At 41.9% G+C, this 13,864-nt stretch overlaps 1 long non-coding RNA gene across 1 annotated transcript in view; it reads right to left on the minus strand.

Annotated features, from left to right (window-relative positions):
- Nucleotides 1-1,175: 1,175 nt before the first annotated feature.
- Nucleotides 1,176-13,864, minus strand: part of LOC122811305 — a 155,135-nt gene continuing 142,446 nt past the window's right edge. The window contains exon 3 of the long non-coding RNA XR_006366233.1: nucleotides 1,176-1,257. This is a non-coding gene — a long non-coding RNA (uncharacterized LOC122811305). The remainder of the gene's footprint in view (nucleotides 1,258-13,864) is intronic.

Here is a 13,864-nt window from a genome sequence, read left to right on the forward strand (position 1 = left end):
GGAAGACTTTCTAGGGGTGGCCTAGCTTCTGGGCCTAAGAGAAGTTACTAGTCTGAGAGGAGCAGTAGTTGGGAGAGAATACGTCTGTTTCTGACTGGACTCGGTAGTGCTAAAGACCTCCTAGGAAGCCGGTGCCTGCTTGGCAGCTCCGGACCCATCAGAGGCAGAGAATGCCAAAGGCTCTGAAGATGAAGATTTCTGTGGCATGCCAGACTCAGTGTCTTGGTAGAGGCCTACATAGCAATCGCATTGGGCATCAGGGACTGCGAAAGCACCTCAATGAATTCCGGAGTACTGACTACTTGCTTAGCAGTAGAGTCGTCGGAAGGCTTGTCCTTGTGAGGTCTGTCTATCTTTATCCCTATGCCTTTTTTGGAGGCTCTACGGATTGTTGGCTGACCGACGCCATATGAAAAGACAAAGGATGAAAATAGCTGTCTGCAAAAAGAACTCTCCGACGAATAGTTCTCGTGTTAAAGAGGGCAGAGAACCGGCAATGGGCGACGTCATGGTCTGGGCCTAAACAAGTGACGCAGTATGAATGGAAATCTCAGTGTGGGATCTACTTGCCACAAGTGAGACAATTGTCAACTTTTTCGGACATCTGTTAGTACAAGAAAGAAAGATCCCCAACGGGGTACTTCACTTTAGACGTTTTCAGTTGTGATCTGAACTCTGGTAGCGACCGACCAGCACACTTGCTAACTGCTTCTACTATGGACACCACGGCAAGAAAGACTGATGTAATGGCATCAGCTGCCTTGCTTTACAGCACTGACAACCTGATGTCAGTCTACAGGCGACAGCAGCTGATGCAGAAAAACATTGACTCTGGTATTCGGGACGGCCGAGGGCTACCACAGCAGAGATAACCCACAGGTGATAACTGCAACAGTGAAACACGAAGAACATCTGTTGTACTTCATAAAACAAATCACTTTTCCTGACAATATTATTTTGGTGGCTGTGTAGAGAGTGGTATAACACAAACATAAAGCTTTAGCCCAGTACACATTAACCATGGCAAGGTGCGTTAGGCTTGAAGCCAGAGGAAAACATACACCTAATATGCAACATTCACAACCCCATTTACTTAGAAACTTGAGCTACATGCTTTGTACATTTATCTACAGCAACTGTAAAATGTTTTCCTTCGACTTAATGCAAAAACATACCTGCACTGATTTATACGAAGTTATAAATGGCAGCATGAGATGAAAGCCTGGTCCACTGGTAGAAGTTAATAAAGCACCCCCCCTGCAAAGTAAATAAGATAAAAACAAAGATAAAACTGTGAGAAGCCATATAAAACCATGTACAGTAAGCACATTTACATAAACACAATATAGATTTCATATAATCACAAACACAAATTATATACTGTTTGCATGGGCTGAAAGCGATCAAGTGTGCGATCATACGTGAAGGTTTGCAAAAGTGATCCATTGGGTTTGTGGTACCTGGCATTTGTACTGGTGTTTATAAGTTCAAGTCAGGCTGTTGGGTCAGATGCATCACTTACAACCTAACCTCAAGGTCCCAATTTGTCAGTACCCTCCAACTTGAATAAGTATTACCTAATTCATCCCCTTTCAATGAGGATTTTGAGGTACAAGTAGTGAAGGTAGAGGCCCAGGAACCACACAAACCAAAGTCCAAACCACAAATCCAATTTATTGACAGCAAAAACAGACCAAATGCAGTCAAATGCTTTTGTCTTTAGCAAAGACTTTCAGAACTGCTTGACAAAGTTTTCTCCAGCCTTAAATAATCCCAATACATCATGTGATCAACATGTGATCAAACATTCACATGACAACTTTAGTTTAGCAAATGCATTGATTATAAAACTTCAACAAGAATTGTTGTGAATATCAATTACAATTGCATGAAAAATGAACATAAGTATAACAAACTGAAAATAAGAATGTTGATTACAAAAATGGTAAAAAAAAAAAATCAGTGTTACAGCGACAAATGTATGAGTAACATGGCATAATTAGCCCTCAAAAGACAGTGTATTCGAATGATGGACAGGGCAATATTACAAATTCAGCTGAGGATGACACTGTGGTTCAACAGGAAGTCGTTTCAGACACAGACCAGTTTTCCAAGGCGTTCTGAAAGACAAACAAAGAAGGATGGGTGAGAGGTTGGTGTGAGGGTTAGTCTTCCAGACATGAGGTGCAGAGTTTAATTCTCAAAGGGGGTAACTGGCTAGGCACTTTGCCTAATACTAACAGATTTACAACAAGAATTCAATTCTGAGGATAGAAATTCCAACTTTGAGCGTTTAGGAGCTCACTCAAAAACTGCTGGGACTTACTACAGACATAAAAATAAAAATAACAAAAAGAATCCGTGGTCAAAAAACTTCAAAGGGAAGAAAAACACCAGGAAGAGGAACATTTATTAAAAGCAGGTAAGTAAACCAGAACTTGTAGAAAGATTTATTGCCTCAGTGACCTTGACTTTATTCCACCATGAGGTTTTTTGATGAACAAACCTCTAAATCATTGCGTGTTTTCTACTGGCAAAACGACCAGTAACAATGATTCGGTGTGTAATGGTAATGCTTGCAGCCAAGAAATTCCTGGTTGTGGGAATAACTATGATATGAAGCATGTTGATTATCCTATTTTGAATGAGACAGCACCAAGTCTTACGTTTGGTAATAATACTGCTGATTACACTGAAATTTGCCTTGTAGAAAATGCTAATGATAACTGGCAACTTTAGTGCCAAAAGGATGGGAATGATTTTTTTGAATGATGACTTAGTCAATGATTTTTTTGATTCAGCAGATACTAATGCAGCAAACATGGGATTTGAAAGAGTTTACACTGACCTAAACAGTACAATTGGTTTTGATCACTTTAAAACTAATGGTAACAATTGTTCTGATGTTAATTGTTCTGATGGGATAATATCAGATTTGCACAATGATTCACAACAAATGTTGGCTACTACTTCACGTTTGGTAGACTATTTTGAATGATTCAGTTGCATCTTTTTTTGTTTTTTTTTTTAACAAGGAAGTTACCAGTGTTAAGTGTAATACCTTCAGTCATCCTGGTGAGTCAGGAATTCTGGAACTGACATTAACTGCCCCATTATTAAATGCACCCCAAATCATGAAAACAACTGTACTATGTATGCTGACAGTGGGGACAGTGTATTAGAAGAGTTGGAAGACATTACTACACACGTTTTAGATAGGTTTGACAGTTTCTGTACCTTTAATGACACAAGAGCCAGCAATTGAAGGGGCTGGAACAGGGTCTCCTTATAATCAACCGATTCTCTCTTCTTCCTTTTCTACCCCCCACACCAACACAGATGGAGGGGATCCTAACGGGGGTACCCATATCATTTAGTCATTCACCTACCTTAGACGGTAATTCACAGTTCAGTGAATCCAATGATGGGAATCTACTTTTGAATTGTTTCAGGCCTTTTAGTGAGACTAAGGGGAACATCAGTCTTCAAAATACAGAATCTATTAACCTTGAACTAGCTGCTGGTGAATCATGGTTTTTGGTAGTAGGGGATACAAACAGCAGTACAGTGGAAGATGACATAGGACCTAGTTGCACCCAAAATTCTACTAAAGATTTTACAGTATATAATTTTTCCAATGTAGCTCAGAGTATGCTAATGTTCTGAGTAAGGTTTTGAGTTTTGTACCAGCCAGAAAATTCAATCTAGCTGAAACACTCAGATTTAAAATTATTTACTTGCAAGTTAAATTTAGCCCTTTGGTTTAAGTCGGCAGGTACTAACACTAGGGCTGACTTAAATACAGCTCTCTAGAAATCAAGTTCTTTCAACCTGCCCTTGAATAATGGGCTAATATTGTTTGAAAAACTTTGTGAAATGGAAATTTGAAAACTTTGTTTGTTTAAGGCCCCAAAACTCTAATGTAAATGATAAAATTAACCTTTCAGAGAATGAAGCAAAACTTCTTGGTGATCTTTGTAACAAAACAATCAGAATAATGAAACTGGATAAAGGAGGGGGCAGTGTCATCATGGATGTCGAGGATTATAACAATAAGATGCTAAAGCTCCTTTTTACTGACAGGTACACGCAGGTATCAAAAAATGAACTTAATGTTGCTTATTCTAAAATTGACGGTTGTTTATACAACATGGTCATGCAGGGGGAGGTTGACAAAAGTGGCTATGAATACCTATCCAATGAACACCTGGTGGTGGCAGGTATATTCGGTATACTGAAAATTCAAAAAGGCATCCAAAACCCACCACTGACACCGATTGTTGATGCAGGCAGGAGCAAATCTTTTTAAACAGCTAAATATGTAAATAATTTACTTCAGCCATCCACCAGTTGCATTGCCCTTATCTGTAAAGATTCACGGGATTTTTTTATCCAGATGAGCAAATTTACAATTCGTACCGGATTGGATACTTGTCACAACAGATGTACAAGATCTTTATTCGGTCATTCCACACAAGGAGGGACTTGATTGGGTGAAAAGTATGCACTTTGACATAGGGCTATTGAACAATGACACCAACACGGCTATCGCACTCACGGAATTAATCCTGAGCAACAACTTCCTGTATTTTGGGACAACTATTCAAGTGGCAATGGGTGCTTCATGTGCCTAGAGCTTTGCCAACCTATTCATGGCATACTGGGAAAAGCAATTTGTGTTCAATAGTACATTTGTTGACAATTGGTCGTTTTATATTCGGTACCTGGATAACAGCTTTATCATTTGGACAGATTCTTTGATGAAACAAAGATTTTTTAATGCACATCAACAATAGCACCCCCTTTCTTAAATTTACCCACAACTTCGACAAGGACAAGACGGCATTTCTTGATGTCCTAGTTTCAAAAGATTATTCATTCAAAGGGTCGCTTTAGCTCCAACATTTTTCGTAAAAAAACTTTTTCCAATTCTTATCTTCACTACAACAGCTGGCATTCCAAATTTCAAAAAAGAGCAGTTGTCAAGTCCGACTCACTTGGATGATATCTGATGATGCAATATTTTTGGTGAAGATTGAAAAACTTTTAGATATGCTTATCCACAGAGGTTATCCACCAGACTTCTTGGTATCCATTAAAGAGGAAGTATGTGACAAAAGGAGTAAGGATCTATACAGTCCCCGGTTACCAATCTTTGATAACTCCTGTCATTCCTTATCTTCAGTAGGGCCACTGACCTCTGGTGATCATAATTCAGATAGGTTGTACGAATGAGCCTTGATGGTTACTTTTTCTTTAAACACATTTGATGCATATCTAACGTGTATGATTATGACTAGTTCTACAGTGTATGATGTGTGCATTCAAGTACGTGAAGATCTACAGACAGTTGTGCGTCTTTGTGGTATAGAAGCAGTGTTGGCCTGTAACAGTATATATGCCATTTACCCCATGTTTGAGTGACCATGGAGTGAATACATGTAATGGTGACAGTGGGAAATGAGCCCCCCCCCCCACCACACACACACACACACACACACATACACACACAGGGTGTAGGCAAGTCTGCACACTTGCAAAAAAAATGCTATGCAATAGTGAAAGTTTGCCGATGAGGGAGTGCGTGATATGCAGTGCATTTTGTGGTTAAACTGTATGTTAATCTGAATGTGTGCATTTGATGTGTTTAACATTTTTTTAAGCAATCATTTATGCTGCAATCTTCTTCTTTCGGCTTTTCCCAGTTAGGGGTTGCCACAGCAGATCATCTGTCCCTCATGATTGGCAGTGGAGCTTTTACAGTGTCAAGTTGCCAGCCCGGCACCCAACCTTCCACAGAAGGCACACATGCATGCACTCACTCACACCTAGGGCCAATTTAGAGTGTGTCCAATCCCCCTGCAGCATGTCTTTGGGATGTGGGAGGAAACCGGAACACCCGGAGGAAACTCACGTGACCACAGGGAGGACATGCAGACTCTGCACAGAAGGCACCCCAGCCAAGGATCGAACCGGAGAACCTCTTGCTGTGAGGCAGCAATGCTAACCGCTGCACCACCGTGGCCACCCGAGCATTTACACTGCAATCATTTTGCTTTTATTTGATGTTTCAGTATATAAATCGCACACACACGATAAAATGCAAAACTGAAAAAAATATAGTCATTCAATTAATACATATCAATACAAAGCAAAAAAAAAAAGATAAACATAGAAAGAGAAAAGAAAAAAAAGTAACTCCAATCCCAATCAAAGAAATAGCGACAAAAGCAACATGAGTTGCACAGTGAAACTTCTCTAAAATTAGCAAAACAATAAATAAAAAAAAAACTTAAAATGTGAAAATATGTTTTTACACAGGGCTGCAGAACACATGCCTCAGAATAAAGTACAGTTTTGTACCTACCATAAATGTAGGTGTTAGAGTGTAGACACTGCTGCAGTCATTACACTTGGGTTAGCCTGCCGTCAGGCGGTTTCCCCAGTCGGCCTGAGTTCCAAAATCTTGGTCCGGTGTCGCTTCTTCCCTGACGTCAGTGTGCCAGGGGGATAGAAGATGCAGCCAACGCCATTTTCTTCAGCTTTTCTTGTCCCAGATGTCAGGTGCCCCCAAATAGGTAGGCCTTTCAAATTGCTAGTAGAATATACATAATAGAAAAGCAAACCACCATTTTTAATTACCAGCAAATACTCCCTTTAGGAAATAAGGGAGAAGACCTAGGTACATACCAGAAAGTAAGAGGGGAAGGAGGGAGGGTAACCTGGACTGCAGCAGTGTCTACACTCTAACATCTACATTTATGGTAGGTACAAAACTGTACTATGTTCGTGCGACACTGTTGCAGTCATTACACTTGGGTGGAATCCCAAAGCTGAGGTAGGGAGGATGGATCTATAAGGCATTACGGGTGGCTATAAAGTCCCTGCAGCACAGCAGTGGCAAAGCCAGCTCTGGATTTGGAATATAAAGGCAAATGGTAATGTTTGGTGAAGGTATGTACAGAACTCCATGTTGCTGCTTCTAAAATATCCTTGGTACGCAGTTGAAGTGGCTGTTGCCCTGGTGGAGTGAGATCTAATGCTGCTAGGTACAGGTTTCCCATGGTGGGTATAGCATAAACATAGACAGTGAGCTATCCATTTTGAAATGGTCTGCTTTGAAATGGCTTTTCCCTGTGCTCCTGCAGCGTATGCTACCAATAATTGCTCAGATTTTCTGAAAGCTTTGGTTTTATCCAAGTAGAAGCGTTAACTGTCTGACTGTCCAAGGAATGTAGTAGTCTCTCCCCTTTGTTCTGTGGTTTTGGATAAAAGGTTGGCCAGTGGATAGTTTGGTTTAGAGCCACACTTGATACTACCTTTGGCATAAACGTAGGGTTAGTTCTTAAGGACACCCTGTCCTGGTGGAAGATGAGGAAAGGTTTCACTGCCATTAGTGCCTGTAATTCTGAAACTCTTCTTGCTGATGTTATTGCCAGTAGCAGAGCAGTCTTCCAAGAGATGTATTTTAATTCTGCTGCGTTAGCTGGCTGAGAAGGAGGTAAAGTTAATTTTTCCAAAACAAAGTTGAGGTCCCAAGTTGGTGTAGGTGCTCTACGGGGCGGTCTCATGTTTTTAGCCCCTCTGAGGTACTGTTTGAGCAAAGGATTTGAAATGAGCAGAAATGGCTGAGGCATGAATCTTGATGGATGAGAAGGAGGCCCTTGTCCCGCATCTCAGTTAAGTATTGACGTATCTAAGGAATGTTTGGGACAAGAGGGCAAGGCTGTGTGCTTGGTTCCAGGCACAGAATCTCTTACATTTATCAGAGTAGGCTTTCCTGGTGCTAGGCCTTCTGGCCTCCAGAATGACATCCATAACAGCTTTGGAGAGAGGCAATGCTTGCTTGGTTAAGGAATTTTCCATGCAGCTAGATTTACGATCTTTAGCTGGCTGTGAAGTATCCAATTGTTGTGTTGTGTCAACAGCTGTGGGATTTGAGGCAAAATCCAGGGTGGTTCTTGTGTTAAGTTCTTTAAGATTGGGTACCAGTGCTGGCGTGGCCAGTCTGGCGCAATCAGGATCATCTTTGGCTCTTCCTGCCTGGCTTTTATGAGTACCTTTGGAAGGAGAGGTAAAGGAGGGAAAGTGTATACTTGTAGTTTTTTCTAGCTGAATGAGAGGGCATCCACTTTCCATGCTTGTGGATGGTAGCTACTTGTGCAGAATTTCTGTAGTTGGCAGGTCATTCGGGATGCAAACAGATCAATGCCTGGTTTTCACCATTTTTGTGCCATCATTCTGAATATTTGTGGACTCAATTGCCATTTGTGAGGATCCATGATGTTTCTGCTTAGGTTGTCTACCAGTGTGTTTTTCTCTCCTGGCAGGAATTGTGCCTGCAGATGAATGTGGTAGTTTAAAGCTGTGTTCCACAACTACATGGCTTGTCTGCAGAGGGGGCAGGAGTGTGTGCCCCCTTGCTTGCTTATGTACCACATAACTGTGGTGTTGTCTGTCTTTAGTAGTAGTCGTCCTGGATGTAGCAGGTCCTTGAAAGATACAATTGCATTTTGTACAGCTAGCATCTCTTTCTGATTGATGTGGAGATGTCTTTGTTCTGCGGGCCACTCGCCCTGAATACATTTTCCTGCCATGTGTGCTCCCCAGGCATAATCCGATGCATCTGTTGTCAGTGTCTGCCTGGCTGTGGGTTGAGTAAAAGGCTGTCCCTTGTTGAGGTGACAAGCTTGAGCCCACCATTGAAACTCTTGTTGTAGGCAAGGAATTAGTGGTATAACTGTTTCCAAATTTTGACAGTGTTGAGACCATACACTATTTAGGTACCATTGTAGTTTCCTCATATGCAGTCTGGCATATGGAATTAGTAGTATGCAAGATGTCATGTAGCCCTAGGCCTGCAGAATTTTTCTTGCAGGGAGTTGGGTCTTTGTTGCCATCAAATGAAAATACTGAGTCAGTTGTCCTTGCTTGTCTGGCGTGAGACAAGCCATCTGGGCCGTTGTGTTTAAGCGGGCACCCAGGAATATTATCTGTTGTGAGGGCACTAGTTTTGATTTCTTTTCATTTACTGTGTACCCCAGGCAACCTAATAATTTTTTTACGTATGCCAGATGCTTTAGAAGAATGTCCTTGCTCTCTGCTTGGATTAGGCAGTCGTCCAGGTATGGGTAAATTTGAATTCCTTTTTGTCTGCAAAATGCAATTACTGGTGCCAGGCACTTTGTGAAGACCCTGGGTGCAGTAGATAAACCAAAGGGCAGTGCAGAGAATTGATAGTGCATTGAACCTGCTAGAAATCGGAGGTATTTTCTGCAGTTTTGTCTGATAGGAGCATGCAGGTATGCCTCTGAGGTCCAAAGTCACGAGCCAAGCTTTCTTGCCCAGCATGGGAAGAAGCTACTGTAGTGTCAACATTTTGAATTTCGGAATATCCAGGTAAGTGTTCAGAGAAGAAAGGTCCAGAATGGGTCTCCAGGCTTTGTCCTTTCTGGGAACCAGATAGTTTTGAGTAAAATCCTTGTCCTTGCTCTTGTGGTGGTACCTTTTGAATAGCTCTCATGTCCATGAGTGCTGTAATTTGTTTTTGAGCCTCCACTCATTGATATGGTGGCAGATTTTTGGCATTCCTTTTAACCTTGGAAGAGTGTGGAAGTGGAACCTGTAACCTTGAGATATGATGTTGAGAACCCATTTGTCTTTGGTGATGCAATGCCAATTTTGATAGAAAAGAGCCAGTTTTCCTCCTAATGGGGCTGCCAAGAGAGAGCTGTTTGGCAGCTGTAGTGGGAAGTCATTGAGACTTTTTTTTATATGGTTGAGGTCTGTCTTCCCCTTCTTTCTGGCCTGGTGTACCCCATTGTCGAGGTCTGTAAGGGCCTTGTGTCTGACCTCTACCTCTTGGACGTCTATATCTGCCCCTTTGAGGTCTGTGACTGGAAAGAATCGATTTTTTGTTGGCCACTTTCTGCTAAAGCGAGGAGGTTGAACCTGTAAGAAATCTTTGACCATTTGCATAGATTTTGCCTCATCTTCCATCTTTTATAATACCTCCTCTGCCTGAACTCCAACCACCACATCCCGCTGCAAAGTTGCATCCAGTAATTTGGCCTTAACATGACCTGGTAGCGTATGTTCTTTTAACCAAGCATTCCTTCTAATGACAGAGCCTGTAACTGCTGCTCTACAAGAGGCCTCTAAGGAATCAAAACCACATTGCAAAGTGTGTTTTCCCAGTTCAGCTGCATGCAATAAATCCTGCATTTCTTTCAAATTAGGAGGATCTGAATCTGGAAGCATCTTTTGTTTCAACTGAGACATTAAAAATTGCTGACATTTTAGCATGTGAAACTGGCAATTCAAGGCTCTCATGGCTAAAGTTGCAGATGTATAAACTTTCTTGCTCCATCTGTCTAATGCTCTGGAATCTCTGTCAGAGGGGACTGGGTTTTTAGATGATGAGGCCTTAATCCCTTTGGGTCCCTGAGAAACAGTTTCAGGGTCAGCAACAGGGCTTTTGTATAGAAATTTGTGAGAGTCAGGGACTCTAATATCTATCTGGCTTAACTGTGGCTGGTGGTAAGGAGTCAGGGTTTAAGCTGGATTCAGTATATACATCATCCACAATATCTAACACTGGCGGAATAGCAAGGGGTCTGTGTTGAGGCAATAAAAGGAAGTCTCTGAGCCTTTTCTTGGATTCTGAGTAATCCTGGCCTTCCCAGTGGAAATGCTCCCTCATGGTATGTAAGGTCTTCCCAAAGGAGTAGCCCTCAGGTGGAGAGGCTGATGGAATTGATTCCTCAGCATCAGAATCCTCATAAAGGGGTAAGGAATACCCAAAGTCTGAGGATGAGTCAGAGGAAATGGACACCTGGTCTGAAGATTCATAGTCTGCATTTTGTCTGGGCCATTTATCTGGAGGGGGTTGGGACCCTCTGATCAGGGTGATTAGGTCTTCGGACATTTTTAGCATTTGTTTCTTAGGCATGAGAGCCTGCCCTGGAGATTGCTGTGTCCGTTTCTTTGCTTTTAAGGGAGGAAAGACTTAACAGAGGGTTTAATGGTTAACTGGGTAGGTCTGAAAACACCGTCTGAAGCTGTGGACTGTTCAGCTACTTCGGTTCCCTCTGTAGGATTAAGTTCGGTAATCTGAATACCAAGAGCGTCCAAAGGCCCAGCCAGCTCCACGTGGGAGTCGGAGGCAGTCTGTGGTTCTACTGAAGCAGTAGTCAGGGGCTGCGTAGGCGCCTCACTGAAAACCAGGGGACCGGCCTAGAAGAGGCCTCGTCAGTCTTGGGCCTCGGATGCCTGTCCTTGTCCTTTTTATGAATTCCGGTTGTCGGAAGTTCCGACGGCATGGTGTAATTAAATTTTCTGACAAAATAATGTCGGGCAAAATCAAACAGACGTTTAACAGTGCGCTTGTTAAACCTAGCACAAAACCGACAACCAGTGACGTCGTGGTCTGGGCCTAGGCAAGGGATACAGTAGGTCACATGATAACTTCTGATGTTCGTGTGACACTGCTGCAGTCATTACACTTGGGTTATCCTGCCGTCAGGCGGTTCCCCAGTCGGCCTGAGTTCCAAAGTCTTGGTCCGGTGTTGGGAAATAGGAAATACACCCCGGGGATCACTTTTGTGTCTCTGCTCATCAGTGGCACAGGAAAATAACTTTCTTGGGTGGCGTAAGCCAGGGAACCTTGTTGGCTAGGCTTGCATGGGCCCTTGGGCCGATAGCCTAGTACCTACCTATGAAGCTATGAGTGGAAATCTTATGAGGTATTTGCTTCCCACAAGAAATACAATTATTAACTTTTACTGACATCAGTCTGAGGCAAGAAAAAAAAGTTTCCCCAACGGGGTACTTAGCTTTTTAGAAGACTTCAGTTCTGGATTCGGAATGAAAATCTCAGGAGTCGGCCGACCAGCACTGTCGAACTGCTTCTGCTTCGGGCACCGCGCGGCAAGAAAGACTGAAGAAAAGGCGTCTGCTGCATCTTATATCCCCCTGGCGCACTGACGTCAGGGAAGAAGTGACAGCAACCGACACCGGACCAAGACTTTGGAACTCAGGCCGACTGGGGAACCACTTGACGGCAGGATAACCTAAGTGTAATGACTGCAGCAGTGTCACACGATGAACATCGGAAACTATCATGTGTCATGCAAAATCAGTTATTCAGTTATCTCTGACACAAGGTAATATAGGCATTAGGATAATTGGTAAACCAGAGGTGTGTGTGTTGGGGGGGGGGGTTAATTTTCTTGAATTTTACTATATCTATTAGTTAACTTGGCATTTTAACCTACCTAATGATATAATATTAAAATATACAACATAAGTAATAACACTGACTTTTCAGCATTACATATTATAACAATTTTAAAAGCGACTAAGAATTTTTCTCAAAAAATTTAGAACTTTTTTGATCTTCTATTACAGTTCTGATTGGGCTGGATTCAAACACTTATATGAAGGCCAACTTTACCAGTACTGCCATTTCTGAATACCAAACACAAACTGTAAGCAAAAAGTTGCAAAAGCAATGAGAAACAGCATCCAACCATCTACAGTGTTTTAAACACTCATGAAACACTGGGAAAAGTATGGCTTTGCATGTTAAGAAAGTTTCTGGTTTCACGGACAATGATTTAAATTAAAAGAGAACAGACTGGAAAACATTCAACAAAACTGTAGTCTATCATTTCTTACACATTACTACAGAACATACAAACGTAAGAGAAAAAGGTCACAAAAACATTGAAAACTACTGGAAAGGTGCATTAAAGCTAGAGTCTTCACTGTGTAATACTTCAAAAATCCTGCAGTAGAGGCCCATGGGATAAAATGCAAATAAGGATTTCAGTTACATTTGCTTCTGAATGTCAATGAATTGTTACTTTTTGATCTTTAATGGCACTAGTAGGCCAACAGATCTAAAACCCCACTAGCTGCAGACACGTCATGTTTTGCCCCTTTTTTCTGATCCTTTCTGTACAGCATAAGTGGATTATTCAGCCATACTTTAGAAACACAAAGCTACAGTAATTTGTCTACTGACAAACAGCAGCACAGGGATTTGAAAACACATGGGATGTTGATGCTGAGACCAAAGACACTTCAGGTACCACTGTATCTTTCTCATGTGGAGCCTTGACAGGGTTATCATGAGAAACATGCCATGAGACCCAAAATCCTGCGGTATTCCCTCACAGTGACCAAAGTCTGAGTGGAAACCCTTAGAAACAGATGTAGATATAGCTCTATTTTTTTCTTGTGGAAGAAAATTTCTTTGAACTGAAGTGTCTAACTGGCACCCTAGGAACAAAAACCCATATGAAGGAGTCAAAAAGGACTTTTAAATGTTCTCTTGGAATCCCAACTTGTGAAAAAGATCTCATCCATGTGAGAGATTCCTGTTACTTTGAAAATGATTCTGCAAAGATAGACCAGAACAAGTTGTAACTGGAGCTAGCCACTTTGGGAACACTCTTGCTGCAGTGGATAAATCAAATGGTAAAGCAGAAACTGATAAAGTGATCAGGACCCACAAATCTAAAGAAATGCCTGAATTCTAGATGAAAAGGAATGTGATAAGAATCTTTTAAGTGTAATATCCAGGAAACTTGAATGAGGAAGAAGTAACAGATTGTGAAGTGATATCACAAACAGGTCTGAGAAGAAAGATCCAGAACTGGTCTCCAAGCATCTTCTTTCTTTGGCACCAAAACATCCTTGAAGCAAAAAACTTTCCTAACTTGGGAAGGAAGAAAGTACAGCTGTGTACACCTACCATAAATGTAGATGTTAGAGTGTCTTCACTGTTGCAGTCATGACTGTAGGGTTCTCCCCTGCCGGCAGGCAGCCCTCGGTCGACCAGAATCCCAAAGTCTGGGTC

This window comes from Protopterus annectens, chromosome 9.part0, assembly GCF_019279795.1.
Source record: "Protopterus annectens isolate FY-2018-M chromosome 9.part0, PAN1.0, whole genome shotgun sequence".
Taxonomy (NCBI): Eukaryota; Metazoa; Chordata; order Ceratodontiformes; family Protopteridae; genus Protopterus; species Protopterus annectens.